Source organism: Pipistrellus kuhlii, unplaced genomic scaffold, assembly GCF_014108245.1.
Source record: "Pipistrellus kuhlii isolate mPipKuh1 unplaced genomic scaffold, mPipKuh1.p scaffold_m20_p_1, whole genome shotgun sequence".
Classification (NCBI taxonomy): domain Eukaryota; kingdom Metazoa; phylum Chordata; class Mammalia; order Chiroptera; family Vespertilionidae; genus Pipistrellus; species Pipistrellus kuhlii.
Genome location: NW_023425404.1, coordinates 187785324 through 187804782, shown reverse-complemented (window position 1 = coordinate 187804782; position 19459 = coordinate 187785324). Strand labels below are relative to the sequence as shown.

At 35.1% G+C, this 19459-nt stretch overlaps 1 non-coding gene across 1 annotated transcript; it reads left to right on the top strand.

The window, feature by feature from the left end:
• The first annotated feature begins 10251 nt into the window (after window positions 1-10251).
• Window positions 10252-10454, top strand: LOC118710275. Its single transcript, XR_004985367.1, has one exon. It is a non-coding gene; the product is annotated as a small nucleolar RNA SNORA73 family (small nucleolar RNA).
• Window positions 10455-19459: the final 9005 nt, after the last annotated feature.

The following is a 19459-nucleotide window of genomic DNA, read 5'->3' as shown; positions in this document are numbered from 1 at the left end:
TTTTATTTTATTAAAATAAACACTTTGTTACATATCTTGTTATTATTTTTGTGTATGTTTTATTTTGAATCTTTATAATTATCTTCAATCATACAAATATTTTAAAGATTTAAAATTTATGTCTCTCCCACCTTTTTCTGGAACTTGTTTTTCATTTTAAGATTTTCCTATCACAAAGTAATAAGCATATTTTCTTATATTTTTGCCTAATTTATTTCACTTTATAATTTTATTTAGGCTTTTATTCCTTATAGAATTTATTTATATAACCAGTGTTTAGTAGAATATGATTTACTTATTTTCTTTAAATTAACCAGCTAATAGCTTCAACATTATTTAGTTGTTCATACTATGCCTACTGAACTTGAAATACATTGTTTAACACATAGCACATTCATGTATGTACATGGGTCTGTTTTTAGACAACTTATAATTTTTCCTTGATTTAGATCTCTGTCCTCACACCAATATCATAGTGTTTTAATTTCCATTGGTGTAGCTTATCAACTGATAATGCAAGGACTCATCATTATTCTACCTTTTAAAAAATTTCCCAGCTCCTCCTACATATTTTCTTTCCTGGAAATAGTTTGAATCACATGATTAAGTTGTAAGAAGAAAAAAAAATCTTGTTAGGATTTGGATAGGAAATAAACAAAAATTCTAGTTTAATATAGAGGAAATTAATATCTTTACAATATTATATCTAATCGCTTCTCGGCCTTTTGGCTAAGATCAAGTGTAATATTATATCTTCCCTTCCAGCAACTTGACATATCTGCATTTATTCATGTTTTTTATGGTCTATCTAATACTTGAACATGTAGTGACAATTGAATCTAATTTGGCTTTTGATTTATGAGAATAAAAAGTATTTACCGCCTCAGTCTGCTATTTTCAAACTGCTGGCAAAAATCAACCTGAAACATTTATATCCCATTAAGTAGGAGAAAAACCCAAAAAAACATAAATTAAAAAATAAACAAGTAGTTTCTTTAAAATGCAGTTTTCAAGGACTCCAAATTATAAGTCACCAAAAAGTGTTTTGTTTTATGTTTTGATGGTATGAAGTACAGTTAAATTTTAATCTACTTTTTAATACCCACTAGTTCTCCAAACAGAAAACAATATATATCATTTTTGAATTTATTTCTTGACAAATCATGCTTTTTATTACATAATTAATTTTAACTAAATGAAACAGTATGCATCACTTGTTAATGGGAAAAGTAAAAATTTGTATTTATATAGTATGAATACTATTAAAAAATTATTAGCATCTTTCTAATATGGTATTTAATAATATATGACTCCAAAACTTCTTTTATCATAAGTCACTTATCACAACCACAGAAAATGATAAATAATACAAGATAAGAGAGGAGACAGAGGGTATATAGGTGATAGGAATAGGTGTTTTTAAAGACAAGATTGGATATTTTTCTAGAAATTTTTTATCTAGTTTTTAATTCCATTTTAGGATCCAGTGCCCTTTATTTCTGCTTTCCCACCTCCCTCTTTTTTTTAATCTTTAGCGTTGAAAGTAGTACATATGTCTTCCTACTCCCTTCTCCTCTCATTGACCTCTTTTAGCTTGCCCCCACCCTTGTCTCAGGCCATCACCATCCTATTGTCTGAGTCCATGGGTTATGCATATTTGCATACAAGTTCCTTGGTTGATCTCTTCCTAGCCTCCATCCTCCCCCATCTTCCCTCTGAGATTCCACAGTCTATTCCATACTTCTCTGCCTTTGGATCTATTTTGTCAATCAGTTTATTTTGTTCGTTAGATTTCACATGAGTGAGATCATGTGATATTTGTCTTTCTCTGATTGTTTGTTTATTCTAGGTTTCCACCTATTACCCAATGACCAGATACTCAGAAACTGAAGAATGGGCTGGAAAGGACTTGAGTATCCTGGCAATCAACTTAATGCAGTTTTTCGTTCAGAGCGTAAAGCCAATATCCTAACTTTGGCTGCTTTGCATTCATATCTGGTGACTTAATTTGAGTAACAGTATTAATAATTTATCAGGAAATCAGCATTTTCTTTTAAACATGTACTTTTTAAGCTTTATTGTACCAGAATATGTGATTTATGATCCCTCAAAGGTAATATTTTCTATTGGAATACTGTTCCCATTCTTTCACAAAAGTCAATTGGTCAATGGAAGTTAAAATATAGAACTTTCTTTCAAAGCTATCCAATCACTGTCATTGTCTGGAGAGTCCCAACAATGATCTCCCCTTCATCATGAAACCTTCCTGATTATTTGCAATAGATCACAAAGAAGTCTTGCCCTGAGCCCTCTCAGTTTCACATAGACATTTTAGTATGAAGCCTTAAAGCTTATAGTTTGTATTTCATAAGAATTTTAGATTTTTTTCTAAGAAAATTCAGTGAATGCCTACCAGGATGGTGGGCTGAAAATAATAATTTGATACATTATTTTATTCTTTCTGTTATATCTTTTCTTCTGTTCCTTACATTCATGCCTTGTTTTAAAGCCCAAGAAGAAGAATGTGTGCAGATCAGAAAAAGTAGAAACTATAAGACTTCCCGACTCTTGCTTCCAAAAGACTAAATGCATTTAAAAAAACAAAACAAAACAAAGCAAAAAACAGCCCTACCAGGTTTGGCTCAGTGGATAGAGCATCAGCCTACAGACTGAAGGGTCCAAGTTTCAATTCTGGTCAAGGACATGCACCTCAGTTGCAGGCTAGATCCCCAGCCCAGATTGAGGTACATGCAGGAGGCAACTAATAGATGTTTCTCTCACATTGATGTTTCTCTCTCACTTTCCCTCCCACCCCCAATTTCCATACTCTCTAAAAACCAATAGAAAAATATCCTTAGGTGAGGATTATCAACCCCAGCAAAACAAAACAAAACAAAACAAAACAAGCAAAACAAAAAACAAAACAAACAAAAAAACTAGGACCAGCTAAGATGGAGTAAGGTGGGTGCTTCCTAAGAAGCAGGAGAGAGAAAGAATCTGCTGATTTCCTTCTAGAAAATAACTTCCAGAGGATGTGGGTGGGAGAGGTGTGTAGGTCCCTGAGCACTACCCTGAGAACATGGTCTACACTGTGAGGCACTCAGTTGATATCTCAGGCCTAACACTTCTATTATTTCCAAATGCTTGAGGCTCTAAAGTGGCAGGTGAGTATCTTAGTGACAAACCTAAAAAGACCATATGGCCAGAGCCAGTCTGCATTTCAAACAAAACCACAGTGGACCAGCGGCTAAAGACTACATGGCCCACCAGATTTTTGCCACTTTCATTGACCCTAGGATCTTGGAACAACACTGGGAGAGCCCTCAAGAAAAACTAGGGCCATTCCTACCAGAATAAGGAAATTAAAATAAATGAGTTAGTATTGTTTAGCATGTATACCTTTGTGAAATCTGATGAATCTAGTAGATTCATTCTCATTGATGATTACTAAATCCAAAAGTTCTCACACAAGTCTAAAATTTTGAATCTTTCTTCCCCCCAACTGATCTTTTTATGGCAACTGTTACAATAACTGCTTATGAGTTTGTATCAGAGGAGGTTAAAGGTGCCCTTTATCCCAGGATATTTAATAGTGTGGTACAGGATGTACTAAGTTGTCTCTTGGGCTGCCAACAATGGAAATCAATTTGAACCACATTACCTATTAATAATAAGAGGGTATCTATTGTATAAAGATGAAGGGGCTACTTTTGAAAATTTGAAGGCATGCATGTTGCTGTAACTTGGAATGGGTCTGAGAACAGAAATGGGGAAGCCATTAGACACTTTCTGTTAGTTTCTTTTGCTTGTCTACCTTGCCCCTACCTTCCCTTCTACTCCCCTCTTTACCCTTCCCTTCCTCTCCCCTCTCCTCTCTCCTTTTGTTTTCCAATCTCTAGATCTTGAATTAAACTTCCTCTTTGTGTCTGGTGCAGTTGACTAAAGACATCCCAGCTACAAATTGTTAGGAGATAAAATTTGATGGGACAGGAGGCCTTTCTGAGAGTCTAGCATTTACGAGTGCTGATGCTGTTCTTCTCATTGCAATCCTGCTTTCTTCATGCAAACAGAGCCCTAACCGTCCAGCTCTTGGTCCTTCCTGACAGGGCCCAAAGTGCCTGATTTGGCTGCATGTATTTATTCTAAGGCCTTCATGTAAAGCTCCCTTTTTGAGTATTGAATATTACATAGCAATCAAACATTTGTAGCAGAGCATTTACCCATGAGAAACACATAAAAGTTCACATGAAGAAAACATATAAAGTAATCAAGTTGATAGATTATGCCCATAGAACACAATCTTCTCTTTTATTTTCCTTCATTTTCTGAATTTCTTTTTTATCTAGTACATAATGGCATGCTTTAACTCTATTTTCTTTTTCTTTCTTCTTCAACCCCCATTCTCTCCCAACCACACACATACACACACACACCTATTTTCCCTGGTTGCTTTCTTAAAAAATTATGATGTTGTCCTTCCAATCTCACATTGCCAAATTTCTGCAATGTATTATTTCAATATGGCAAGGGAAGGATATTTGATGTGAATTCCTCTCTACCTTGTAACTCTCTACCTCTACCTCCCTGATACTTTAAATAATGCATGGGGGAGGCTAGTAGTGCCTTCTTTGCTTAAAAAAGGAGCTTTTAAAACCTTATTCCTTAACCCCAAATTTTATCCCCTTAACAATTTTAAATGGATCTTGAGTTTTCCACTTTCAACCGCTTTGCATTTTTCTTGGTTGTGTGCTGGTGAACAGCTGCTGTTTTCTCCCAGAAGGGGTTGGGGATAGTTTCCATGGAGATGATGATGACTCTGCTCAGATGTGGACACCTCCAATGTTCCCACTGCATTTGTAATTTCCAGCATCCGTTCCATGTGGAGCTCCTAAGTAGTTTCATTTCCTTTGGCAATAAACTTCTTGGAATTCTGACTCCAGAATTCTTTAATTGGCCCTGCTTTGTGACCACCAATTTATTTCACTGACATTAAGATGTATTTATTTGTCATTGAGTCCTTACATGAGTATGTGTTTCAGAAAGCAATTAAAACAGCCACAGTGCCTATTATAAATAGGACACCTTGCCATAGTATGTAAGCCAAGTGGGCATAAAACAAATGATTGTTGATTACTTTTTGTCAATATAAAGAAAACTTTTAATTCCATTATGTTGCTGCCAGAATAAAAAAGAGAGTAAATTAGAATTAGTTTGGGAATACTATTAGCAAATTCATTACTTATAATATGTTTTAGTCATACTGTAAGACTTACAAATGCTTATTTTAGAGATAATCTTGCCTAGCTTAATCATGAAAAATAATTCAAGTCAAGGCAAGGTGGCATTATAGGAAAAGGATTACTATTGGGAGTCCATACTTGTTGAAGAATTGGTTATTTATAGTGTGGAAATGTAGAAGTGAATATTAAAGAATGTTAAGAGCTATATTATAACCATTCATTTATTTATTAAACCAACATTTATCAAGGGTATACTATGTATCAGACACTGTTAGGCACTACATATAAAATTATGAGCAAAATGTAATTTCTTCTTTAAAAATACTTTCTTCTTTGTGGAACATAGAGTCTCATAAAGGCTTTAAATGTAAACTAATAAAAACTCATAAATACATAAGAGTGAGCAGTATAATATCTCTGAAGAAAAGTACAGGGTGAGATGGCCTTTTCTTCACCAGGAAAGCAGGATCTAGACTAAAGTTTGTGTGGCACAAAGAAATCTAGAGTGAGTGGGAGCTAACTGGACAAGGGTCAGGGTGGTGTTTTAGTGGAATTAGCATTTCAACCAGTGCTTGGTAACAGCTAATATTTGGTGTTCACTTAGGGTACTAAAAGCATGCATCTAAGTACTTTACCACGAGACAAGTTCTGTTATTACCTCCACATATAAACAAATGGAATGCAAAGAAGCAGAAGAGAAGAGGTGAGGCCAAGATTTGAACTCCAGTCAGAAACCAGAACACACATACCTGATCATTACTCTGTTCCCTCTTATGTAGTGTGCAAAGATGGTAACAGTTTTTTGTTCAAATATTCTATTGATTTTTATGACCATATATATGAGATCTGGGCCCAACCAGAAAAATCTTACAATATTTGTTATTTGCTATGTAGGTATAAAGTGACCTAAGTGTGTTTATGCTGGTAAACAATGTACATATCTTAGACTTAGAAAGCTGTAAGGGGTTGTCATTAGCAGACTGTGCAAAATGCTGTTTTCCTATCATTATTTCCAAATGGCTTACGTCTTTCTCTCCTTCTGCCCTTCCTTAATAATTGATATTGGTAGAATAATATATGTTAGCTATGCTCCTGTATATATAGAATATGAAAAAAAAGATTTTTTTGTTATTAGGGAAATATTTTTTAAGTTATCAAAAGCCAGAAAACACTGATTTTGTTTTCCCTAGGAATCAGGTTGGTAGAATGGGATGTTGTAATTTAAATTTGGGTTCACCCATGCTCAGGTCAAATCAGGTTGGGAGGAGGAGAACCTCAGTTTGATAGTAATTATATTTATACCACATAGATGGATGAGGCGACAAGATGGAAATGGATTTTGGTTGTAAAACCATAAAGTTACTGATAATTTTAAAAATTCAATAGAAATAAGATGTTTAAGATGTTTAAATGCAATACCTTGAGTATATAATGTTATCTAAATGTAAGGATATTATCTATGACATATCAATTGAGCTTTTGACTTAAAAACCAAACACACACACACACACACACACACACACACACACACACACACACACCAGAAACTGGGTTTATCTAGGCACATGAAGGTAGAATACTCAAGTAGAAAAACTCAAGTCCTCCCATCCTTTTCCTGTTCCTATAGTTGTTTTAGACCATTATGTTTGATGTGTCTGGATGTTTGCCTGTACTCCCCACTCATTTGGCTCAAGAATAGATATAGCCTAATGTCGCTATTGGTCTCTTTTGGATACACTAATAGTTTAATTGTGTTTTAAATTGATTTTTAATGTCCAGAGTCTCCCCAAGTGAATTTTTAAAATCTAGAAAATAAATACAGGTCTACATTATAGCAGTGAAGGGTCCCCCTTTATAACACTGCTGTGTCACAGGGCTGTTAAGAAGTCTCATCACTTAATGGTTGTAAAGTGCTTTAAGAACATTAACTACAGGGATTTCAGATTGAAAGAAGCAAATAGTGACACCTATTTTTAACACATCATCTCCTTTTGAATGTTTCAAGTATTTAACTTGACATGATTTTATATATAAATATTGAAAAATAATTAAAATTGATGTTCGATAAGCTTCTGACAGTTCGCTTTATATTTTATACAATGTAGAGTTTTCTATATTAAAAAGATTTTTAAAATCCACTTTGAACCTCACAATAAAGTTAAGATTCATTATATTAATTTATTGGTCATTGAGAAATCAAAGTTCAGAGAAGAAGAATGAGTTTTACAAAGGTTGCAACTTCAAAATTGAAGGTCTTATATTTTACCACAAAACATAGTATTATATATATATTGTGGAAAATTTTGTAATGTATCAACTCTTTACAAGTATCAACCTGACTACCATAAAAAATAATCTGGAAATAAACCTTCAAATCTCCAGCTAATGTTCCATCCAAGTCAGGGAGAACCATGCCTTTTAGAAAACAAGTTAATACAAAATTAACTACTTATATAATTTGGTGAAGCTATATTTTATGGGTTGTGAGTGACAGAAATCCAATTGAGACTAATTTAAGCAGAAAGATTAACTTGCCTACCTGATAATTTCAAAGAATGGGATTGTCTTTGGTGTTGGTTGGATCCAGGGGTCAAAGGGTGCTATTAGATTCTCTGATCCTCTTCTCTTGGTTTGAGTGTCCTCTATATTTGGTTCTATTCTCAGGATGTTTTTGTATGGCAGCCAAAGTAACTGCTGTCAGATCTAAGGCTTTCATTATCTTCTGAGTTTGACATCCCAGAAGAAAGTAACATTTTTTAGAGGACTCCAAAAGAGAATGTTTGAATCATGTGATCAGCAGAGAACCAATCACGATGGTCAGGGAGCTAGAGTTCTCTAATGGAGGGAGGAGGTGTTTGGGACATGTAACAAATTTAGAGGGAGGATATTCTGGGATCATCCCCACATGGTCTGAATGAGATTACCAAGATTGACTCAATCAAAGTTGCTCTGTTTTATCTGTTGTACTGGGTGAATCTCTTTGGATTTTGTTTTAAAAAGGGATTCCATGTCTTCAAAAAGCTTGTAAACTACTGAATTAATATAATATTGATTAAAACTAATGAGGATTTGCCGAGACTGGTTTGGCTCAATGGATAGAGTGTCGGCTTGGGGACTGAAGGGCCCCAGGTTTGATTCCGGTCAAGGGCATGTACTACCTTGGTTGCGGGCATATCCCCAGTAGGGGGTGTACAAGAGGCAGCTGATCGATGACTCCCTCTCTCATCGATGTTTCTAACTCTCTATCTCTCTCCCTTCCTCTCTATACAAAATCAATAATATATATATATATATATATATATATATATATATATATATATATATATATATATAAACTAATGACGATTTAATCCTTCTGGCTATGTGGTATAATTGAAGATATTTAGAATGTGGAGTTGGAAGACCTGGGATTTTGGAAGATTTCTGGATTTTCTATTTATTAACCTATTGCTTTTGTGCAGAAGCATGAATCTAAGATTTTTTTTGCCTGACAAATGGCCAAAAAATAAAACCTGCTAGAACCCTATTAAACAATATATGTGGATGTATTTTGTAAAGGTTAGTTACTGCTGTCCCAGTTGTTATTTATTTTAATTTTAAACTGCATATCAGCCCAAGTTCTGGAATAGGTGGAAATATCATAACCAAGAATGAGTTACTAAAGATAATTTTATTACTAGAGTGTTTATAAAGATATATACAGGTCTAGGAACCTATGAGAGTAAGAGAAACACCCTGAGACTAGTAAAAACGGGAAACCATTACCTCCCTCACACTTGAATTGGCAAATAGAAGGAAGAGTTGCCAGAACACACTGAGAATTAGAGCTATACAAAGGGCTGCCAGGTAGAATGTGTGGTTTTATGTAGAGAAACATAACCATTAATAAACTACAACTCAACAAGAAGAGACAAAAGGATAAATATCCTAACCTCTTTCTCTACTATTGCATGCCAATTTCCTGATGGTGTTTCATGTTGGCCAAAACCAACTGGAATCTAGATGGCAAGGGACCCTGGTGACACAGTCCTTAGGGGTCAGAGAGGGTCTGGAGGGAGAAATGAAGAGTAATTAGTGTAACTTCCCTTTCACCTTAATCAGCTTTATGTTATTTAAGAAAATCAATTGCTATAGCATTGCATGCAGTTTATTTTCTATTTCATTAGAATTTGCTAAAAAACATATAAATATGGGTTAAATAAGAAATCTTCCTTACTTTAAAACTTGTCTTATTTCATGATCTCTATATATGAACTTAAAGAGTACCCTGACATCCTTCAACGTCATATGAAATTCCATCTTAGGTGGTAGGCACATCTCTCCCTTTGATTGTAAGAGCAATCAGATTAGGCTGTGTAATGTTCTTTAGGGATATTTTCAGTTGAAGTTTAAATTGAGTATTCCAAACAAGAATGTAATTTAGGTTTAATGAAAGAAATATTATATATTAATTATATATCAACAGATTATTACGAACATCTATTAGGCATAACAACATTTTTTATGAAGATGGATATCTCTTAAACAATCAAAGCTTAGTAAATATGTTACTAATAATTAGTGTTAAACTAACATTCAATAGAAAGAATACATCTAAAGGCGCTACTTTAAGTATAATATGGCTATTACCGATTAAATATCAATACATTATTGAGCAAATGGTTATTGAGTTTCAACTCATAGATCTTAATAAACTGCTAGTTGCACCTACATAAACCCCCATAAGTCAGCTGGTATTTAATTAGCAGAACTATTTATAGTATAGCATTTACATTAGCATATTTATAATCAAATATATGATATAATAACTTTTTTATTAAATCTAAATTAAATCCTTGCCAGAGGCTTTTAGAGTAGTGAAACTACATTAACTATGTGGTCTTTAATATTTAATTCATAACATGATTTTTAAACTTTACTAATATTTTAAAAATACATTAATATACCATATATATTCTAGGAATGTTATGAAATGGCACATAATCTGTTTAGGATTAAAAATATTTTAGCCCCAACATGGATACCCTGGAGGCCAGTCTCCCTGGGCTCTGTCCAGGTGGCTTAGGGGAGCATAGGGCTCTGCCCCGTGATATACAGTCCCTTTCCACAACATTGGAGAGAAAGCCGAGCTTTGAGTCTGCGCCTGCATACTCCTACAACTTCTCAGAGTCCTGTGGACGATGACTAAGGAGACAAACCATGTAGGAAACATCTAGAAAAAGTATTTTGGCTAAACTGGACAGGATAATTCTCTAAGCCTTTTATTTTGGTCCACTATAACAAGGCACCAGAAATGAGTGGGATCTGAGTGAAATATGTAATAATAATCGACTATCTTGTTGCTAAGAAGATTTAACTAACATGAGAGTTTGCAGGGCTGGCATGTGGCATGTTAGATGACCACAGAAGCTTGTGTATGCAGGAGTCTGGATGGGAAGTTGCACCCACAAGAAGAGGAGCCCTGAGCAGGCCCTGCATGCCTTTATTTATACGTTCATAAAAATAACTGCTCATCACTCACAGATGAATTGGCAGTTGTCTTGCACAGTTAAAAATGAAGCACAATTTCCTATCAATATTGAGAAGTAAAACCCAAACTAATTTTATTTCAATATCGAAATGTCATAATTAACTTTCTTTTTCACACAAAGCAGCCAAGAATGCAAAGAGAGCATTTGAGTCAAACTCATCTCTTTGAGTCTGGTTAACTCTTCCTTTTCCCTACTCTCCAGGTGGAGGGCTGCTCTCAGGGAAACTGCTAATTTCAGATTCTCTTGGAAAAATATTTGGCTCTGCACACATTTATTTCAACTTCCAGACTAGGAAATAATTTGGAGAGGAAGCTAACAATGTGATATTGACTTGTGGATGTGTGTTTCTTTTGGGGGAAAAAAAATCAAGGCAAAGTTGCTAATAAGTGGGTTCAAACTATGAAGAATTCCATATTTTATTTAGTGGTAGTAAAACTCTCATCCGCTCATTCTTATTTTCCTTAGGTTGTTGTAAAGTGAAGTAGATGTGGATGATGATAATAATGGTGATGATGATGAAGATGATGATGTTGAAGAAGAAGATCATAGTGGTTTACATTTATGGACTGCTAGGCAGACTTTCTGTCAGGCAACATTCTAACTGTCTTATGTGGATTATCTTATTTGATAACTGGATTATCTTATTTGATAACTATGAAAGGGTCTCCTTTCATAGAATACTAAGATTCTCTCTCTCCTTCACTACTGCCTTCTTCCATGATCAGTGTTCATCAGGTGATCCATTGCAAATCACCCACCTTTTTCAACTTTGTGTCCAAGTCATTTTACAAGGACAAGGTGCAGAAGAAGGTGGAAGAATGGGTTCGAAAGCCCTGAAATCTACTGTCTTGATTTCTACTCTCACCTCTGCAGCTAACTAGCTGTACAAGTCACCAGTTTTTCATATATGAAACAAGGATTTAATCTTTGAATCTCAAAATTCTGGACTTACATTCTTGTGGAAATAAGGGGTTTAGTTGACCACAGTAATTGCTAGGATTTGGCATATAAAATACCCTTTAAAATGCTAGTCTAGTAATATGTTTTTATTGTTCTGATAGAAGCTGATTCTATATAGTCTTATTTTTTCTGCAACACTAAAAGTTATTCTTTATGCATGTTCTCAAAGGAGAAATAAAGATAATTATTATTGAATCAGTTCACTGCCTCTCAGAGGGATTTAATTGCTTTCCATTCCATGGATGTTGAAGGGAAAACTATTAGGATAACAAAGGCTCAGCATTTTGAAGGAGTCGAAAATATTGCAGTCATGTTATTCTATTTTCCTGTGTCATATTTCTCTCTAAGACCTACTGATAGAATCTTTAAAAATTTAGATCCTACATAAATAGGGATTTTTGATTCTTTGGTTCAGCATTGTAGATATTAAGTTTTCCTCTTACCTTTGTCTTTACTAATGATAAGCTGAAACAGGGTTTTGTGAAAAGGTAGATGACCAAGGGTATTTTCCTTGGTAGTTAGACCACATGGATCAAGTTTCTCAATGTCAGGATTTCCCTTATCATGTAGAGAGGCAAGATAATTCAGCGAATAGAAAGCTATGAGATCCTTGGAACCCCAAAACTGGAAGTTTCAATTCCAGACTACATAGCTAAGGATTAGTGGGTAAAGAGCCAGTTCAGATGGGGTCTTACTGGGTAACAGAGAAAGCCAGCTAAATTCAAAGTTTCTGCTTAAAATTTGGTGTTTGCATTTCTATTTCTTTCTATATCTCTGTGAGATAAGGGACTTCTTTAAGGGACTTTGTCAGTGTCACTGTGCATTGAATTATGGTTTCCTCTAGCAGTACGCAAATAACACTATCAATTTATATATCTTATTCAGAAGTTAAATTAGGGATCCATACATATATTAATTATACCAGTATTTCTCTTCAGCTGTTTCTCTTTCTAGTACTGATTAGGTATGGTTCTTAAAAATTACAAATCATGAAGGGGGCTGATTTTGCCATTTATATCCCATTTTATAACATGGTACATTCTTTAAGTTTAAAATAAATTTTGTCAAGGCCATTGAGCAGCAACAACAAAAAGACAAACATGCAGGCTATAATTTAATTTTAAAAACACATATGCTAATGTAATGTCTCTGTAGCTGCTGTTTCAGTTCCCCAAAGCATCTGAAATTAACCTTTTAAAAAAAATGCTCAGTTGGGTCTGTTTGCAGCTATCATGGTTTAAATGTGTATGCAATTTTTGCATATGTTATTTCTGCAGCGTGAGCATTTGTTTTGTGGACTGAATGAGTCTGCTGGAATCATCTTGGAAGTAGAACATAAAAATAGGTGGAAAAACCATCCTCTCATCTAACTCCCAAAGAAATAGGACACTGCATTTTCTTAAAGGCCAGTCAACAAGTACATACTCATTTCAAGTGAGAAGCTCTGCTTGATCTCAGCAACTCATATTGCCTGTATTCCAAATATGTGCTATTAAATGGCGCAATCAAACAGTTTGCCTGGCAAAAAGCAGATAAACCTCTGGCTAAATGGTGAAGATGAACCTACTATGAAACACATTCAGAAGTCAACTCAAGATCATTCCAAATTTGACATAGAAAACAGATAAAGAGAGAATTGAGGGAGAGACAAAAGCTCTTGGTGTGATTGAGAAGAAAATTAAAATCCCAAAGTAAAGTACAATCTCATGTTACAAAACTTTGACTTTGTCACAAAGGCCCTTTCTTAACATGATTGCATCCCGGTTTCCTTAATTTTCCTGACGTGCCCTTTCTAGAAATGTGATTTTTTTTGTTTGTTTGTATTTCTCCCGAGGCTTTCAATTATTCTACACTTTCCCCTGTTTTTCTGGAGTGAGAACACATTTTGATTAACCTCTCTTAACCCATTCAGATCTTATCTCTTCTGTTTGTCTTACCATGATTTAATTCTTCTTGCCCATGTCCACTTGGATTATGGGTACTTTCCTCCTTTTCCTAAAAGTCAGCCCTTTCATTCTACATCTATGAATCATTCACACAAGGTTGAAAAGAGATTTGTAAGATCTTAATGCAATAATTCAAAAGGTATACTGCTATCAGCTATCTGATTTCCAAGGGAATAACAAACAAGTTCACCTCATTATAAAATAAAACAAGATGAATGAAGGTTTAGCCTTGACTTTCAACCCTTCGTATTGTTGTCACCTTCACAATTCTCTTAAGGTCAGTTTAATGGGCACTGGGTTAAGAGAGAGCATTTGCGTGTCTTATATTTACATCAAATTTTGACTTTAATCACACAGCATTCCAAATATATAGCATTTGCTTATTCTGCAAAGATAAATGGCGGTCAGCCTTAGCCGCAATTCTTCTTTGTAATTTCTTTCAATTACGATTCAGTGGGATCTACTGAACTGGATTTCATGGGCAGAAGCAGGCAGGATATAAATGGGGTGTTATCCCTCATGTGGTGAAGTTTAGCATCCAGACAAACTCCAAAGATCAGGTGACCCCTACAGGGATCCCATGCCATCCTTATTCTTCATGTTACATCCCTGAAAATGGTCATTTATGAATTCTACATTTTCTCCATACCTATTGCTACACTTGGCCTAAGTCACCCTCTGCTGCTTAAATTATTGTTGTGTTATACTGTGTATATATATATATATTTTTTTTTTCATTTGTTTATTGTCCAATCAAATAATCTTTGTGGTTTCTAGGGACTGTCTGTCTTTGTTTCCCACTATATCTTTAATGTCTAGAACATGAATGCTTTATATTAGACATATAAATATTAGGTGAAATTTAATTTAAAAAATTGTAGCTTTCCCTTTAAAAGCTCATTTGAAAATATTAGGTGCAGCCTCCTAAACTTTATCTTGTACCATTTCAGACATCTAAACTGTTGTTCTGTATTTTCTAAACTTTTGCTTTCTTAATATTGAAGCTATATCTTCTACCTGAGCCACCTTTCTTTCTCTTATTTTTTTCTGCAACACTGTTTTGAACTCTTTCCAGTTTCTGTTTATTAACTTTTATCCATCATTCAGTGTTTAACTTAAAGCTAACTTTTCACATCCTGTTACTGAGGTAGACATTCCTCTATATTATATTTAGTATATTTCCCTGTTTTACTTTATCTTATTTTAATTCTACTTTATTTTTACTGTTGACACTATTACAGATGTCCCCCACCTCCCACCTTTTCTTTGCCCATTTCCATCTGGCCCCCATGCCCTCCCATTGGCCATTACCACAATTGTCTGTGGGATATGCATATCTGTTCTTTAGCTAATCCTTTTACCTTCTTTCATCTGGAGAACAGAGACCACATTTTATTCACTGGTAGGTTCCCAGGCCCTAGCAGATGCTCAGTAAATATCCATAGAAGGTTGAATAAATGTTCTCAGGTTCATCTTCATGCCATCCTTCATGTTGGCCCAGTGCATTTGAGCAAGTTTTTGTCTTAATCCTTGCTTCCTGTTTTGGAGCTGTCCTAACTCTTACTGATCTGTCTTCCTTCTGTGGGCTAAAATTTTATTCCATTCCAGCATAGTGACTGAGCTTCCCTTCCCTGAGGGTAGATCTTTAGGATAAGGAAAATAGGCCTGCTTGACCTCAATCCATTCAATCAGAAATCCTCATGCCTAAGGCTCTTCAGAATTGTGCCTGAAACTAATATGACTTTATTTTTCCACAGAAATATTGTGGCTGTAACTTAACCAGCACTTGCCCAGGTCTCAGGTGACAACACACAGAGCTGAAAGGAATCTTTCTCAGAGAGCTCATTAATTATCCAACAGGGCTGTGCACTGGAATCAGCTGGGAAGCAGCTGACATGTACAAATTTGAACTCTACCAAAGACCCGATGATTAGAATTAGGGCTCAGAAATTTAGAGTTTCAAAAATGTCCCTGATGAGTTTGATATACAACCAGGCTTAGAAACCACTGCTCTTTATTTTTATTTTCTATCTGAACTCCTCCTATGAATCCTGAACTAGAAAAAAGTATAATTATATTTCCTCATTAATTAAGAAATAAAAATATTAAAATAGGGTACATTTTTTTCTTCAGAAAGAGAGATAAAAAGTATATAAAATAAAAAATTGAATCAAGAAAGCCTAGGAAATGAACTAAAACTGAAACATTAAGGAATAAGGACAACTTCTGTTTTTCCTAAAGATGCTTTTTTGTTTCATCCCATATTCATTGATTTAATAACATTTTTTAAGCATCTCCTACTGACCACCAGATACTATTCTAGTTGCTAGGAACATAGGAATAAGCCAACAATGTGCCTACTTGTACAGAGCTGACATTATAGTGAAGGTAGGGGACCACTAGATGAACAAAAACAAACATTATTTTTATTGAAATATTAAGCATCATGGAGAATAATCCAGGTAAAGGCATAAAGTGATGCTGTTTATCTGGGATAAGGGAAGAAAGCATCTCTAAGAAGGTGGCTCTTGAGCAGAGCCAGTAAATGAGGTGAAGAAGAGAGAACAGTGTAATGATAGAGAAATCTCCAAGTAATTTAAGAAGCTGTGTGCTTGGTACCTTCATGGAACAGTAATATTAGGTAAGGTATTTATCATTTTTGAGCTTTAATTTTCTCATTTGTCAGATGGGACTGATAATTTTGCTTTGCCAATCTTTAAGAGGAATGTTGCGTGTATTGAATTATTACTTATTTTCCATGTGAATAAGTGTAAACCTACTTTTGCCAATCCCTGTATGAATACTCTGATGCTGATCCATGTTGCCTTTATCCAGAATAAAAGGCACAATTATAGATATACTAGAGACAAAAGAAACTTCAGGAACTCTTACTTTTTCTAGGCTTCAATGTTAGCATTGTATTATTAACCCACTTTTTATTATTGTTGTTGTTAATCCTCACTTAAGGATATTTTTATTGATTTTTAGAGAGAACAAAGGGTGGGAAGGAGGGAGAGAGAGAAAGAGAAACATAATTGTGAGAGTGACACATCTCAATTGTTTGCCTCTCACGCATACTGACCAGGGCGGGGGATCAAGCCTGCAACTGAAGTTCATGCCCTTGACCAGAATCAAACCCAAGACCTGTCAGTCCATGGACTGATGCTATATACATTGAGCCAAACCATCTAGGGCTACCTCACTTTTCAGATCTTCTAATTTCATCCCAGGATGATTAAGTGACTCACCAAGGTGACACTGCTATGAAGGCTGGAAATGGATAACTTCATTTGTTCTTTCTAAGGTAGTGCTCATTCTACTAGATCCTTTTCTGATATCATTTTATTCAGTCAGTTTTGGCTTTCTAAGAATTTTCTAATGTGTTTAAATATCAAACTCTGGTGCAGAAAATGCAGTTTAATCTTTCCACAGGCACTATGCAGACCCAGAAGGGCAGTCAGAGAGCCTTCTGGTATATTGTTTGGGTCATAAATATCTCTCTTGCAAATTAGCACTGGGGCTGCAATCCTTGACTCAGGAGAACGGTTTTTGCAACTGGCCTTCCATCACTATGAGGTGAAATAAATCATCATCCAATATGGACTGGCCAACATAAAAAGCTCCTATGTGCACAAATATTGAGACATTTTTCTGTGAAATGGAGCTTGAGAAATCGCCCAATGTCATCCTGCCTCCGGCCCCTCCCGGAGAAATGGATATCCATGAGTTAGTCTGAGAAAGCTGCAGTTTAGGGAAACTCCAGTGGCCTGGAACCAGGAGAGCAAACTGCATGATTTCGGGAGGGATTGAACTTGGCATTGAAATCCCCGCAGAGAAAGGTCCTAGAGGGCAGGAAGCATGTTGGTTTATCTTGCACAGAGCTTTGGTGAACAAATCACACAGAAAGGATAGAATAATAATGAAATCTCCTCGTGCAAGAACTGGTCAATTTGGAAAGCTGTCTTAACTCATTCTGACCACTTTGGGACCTTTGAGTAAATTATTGCCTCACTGGGAGAAGCTGGCTCATTAGGCTGCCACAATGATAGCCTTATATTTCCATTCCCAGGAATGTTTGATAGATATTAATGGACTCTATTAAAGACTGGAGGCAGGAAGGATGAATATTTGAACGAGAGCTTTCCCCCAACTTCCCTCTGGATGATGCTTTGAATCCACCAACTGTGCAGAAAGAACAAACACATTTATTGAATACCTACTATGTGCTGGCCATTTTGCATTCTAGTTGAATTTTCTCACTAGAGGAAGTATTTCCTCTTTTGTATTAAACTAGGGGTTTGTATTAGGGTTCTTCAGAGAAACATAACCAAAATTATATTCTTCCATAATATAATAAATTCCATAACTTATTTTTATAAAGAGATTTACTGTAAGGAATAGACTTAATGCAATCATGGAGGATAATTCCTAAGATCTGCATTGGAATACTGAAGTCTCCAGACAGCAGGTGGCATATTTCTGGTTTCAGTCTGGATATCTAAGAGCTAGGAGAGTGAGTAGTATAAGTTCCAATATTAAAACCAAGAGGCTTAACATAAAAGACAAAAACAAAAACAAAAAAACACTGATGTTACCTTAAAGCCCAAAGGCCAGAAAAGAACAATGTCCCAACTCAACCATCAGGAAGGAGGTGTTCATACTCAGCCTTTTTGTTCTACCCAGGTCTTCAATTGTTTGAATGGCCCCATCTGCATTAGGGGGACTTGTCAATCTGCTGTATTCAAGTCTACCCACTCAAATGCTAATCTCGCCCAGAAAACTTCCAAATATATGTCCAGAATAATGTTTGACCAAATGACTGAATACCCGGTGGCCCAGTAAAATTGGCATAAAATTAACCATCGTAGGTGCAGAGGAAAAAGAAATTTACTAAAAGTTACAGAAATGTGAGTGAACATGTCACATATCACTTCCTAATTTGTCCCTCCATGTGGAACAGTACATATTTTGATAATCTTATTATAGTTTTCTAGGGACTTCAGGGAGTACCCCTGCAATTTAAGTTCTCACTATTCTTCAACATTTAAATTCCAACTCATTTTAGCTCATGTCATTATCAATTATGTATTTACATCAGTTGTATATAATGACTCACGCTATTTTAACATATCATGGCAAACTCTACCCTGTTTTTGGATCTGTCATCTTTCACTCATTGCAAATGCCCTACAACTCATTTCTAATCTTTCTGGTTCAAGGAGAAAACTTTAGTTAGATCCTGGCAATCTTATTATTGGGAATCTATTTCTTCTAACAAATTTAGTGAAACTCAGGGACTAAACTTCAGGTAAATAAAAATATTTATTTACAATCTATCAACATTGTTTTGTTTTATTCATTTATATTATCACTTTTATTTTTTGGCAAATTCAACTAGTTTTCTACTCATAGTAGCATTATATACTTTACTCTGAAAATACATTAAATAAAAATAGAAATGAATTCAAAGAAAAAAATTATGACATGTCAGTGGTTGGTACAATGTGGATAAAGTAGTGAGTCAATGATCAAATTTGGAAATAATTGGAAGAGGTAATCTTAAAAAAATATCTTGCAGCTCTAGAATTTGCTACTCTATGTCAGTACCTATTATCTCTTTTGTATAGCTGTGTTCAATATTTGCGAGTGCAAATATTTTGAAATCTGAATCACATAGAAAAGGGAGAACATTATTGAGAAAACAAAATCATTTTCTTATAGTTGTTCTCAGCGCCAGAACAGATCTAACAGCCAGGCATTGGCAGAGGGTCAGGTGAGAAAT